The sequence below is a fragment of the Austrofundulus limnaeus genome, unplaced genomic scaffold, assembly GCF_001266775.1.
Source record: "Austrofundulus limnaeus strain Quisiro unplaced genomic scaffold, Austrofundulus_limnaeus-1.0 Scaffold2089, whole genome shotgun sequence".
NCBI lineage: Eukaryota > Metazoa > Chordata > Actinopteri > Cyprinodontiformes > Rivulidae > Austrofundulus > Austrofundulus limnaeus.
In genome coordinates, this window is record NW_013954491.1 from 4192 (window position 1) to 4523 (window position 332).

Genomic DNA, 332 nt, shown 5'->3' on the forward strand with positions numbered 1-332 from the left:
CAGGATCTGAGTCCTACAGGATCTGAGTCCTGCAGGATCAGATAAGGGTCCTACAGGATCAGATAAGAGTCCTACAGGATCTGAGTCCTACAGGATCTGAGTCATGCAGGATCAGATAAGGGTCCTACAGGATCAGATAAGAGTCCTACAGGATCTGAGTCCTACAGGATCTGAGTCCTGCAGGATCAGATAAGAGTCCTACAGGATCTGAGTCCTACAGGATCTGAGTCCTGCAGGATCAGATAAGAGTCCTACAGGATCTGAGTAAGAGTCCTACAGGATCAGATAAGAGTCCTACAGGATCTGAGTCCTACAGGATCTGAGTCCTACAG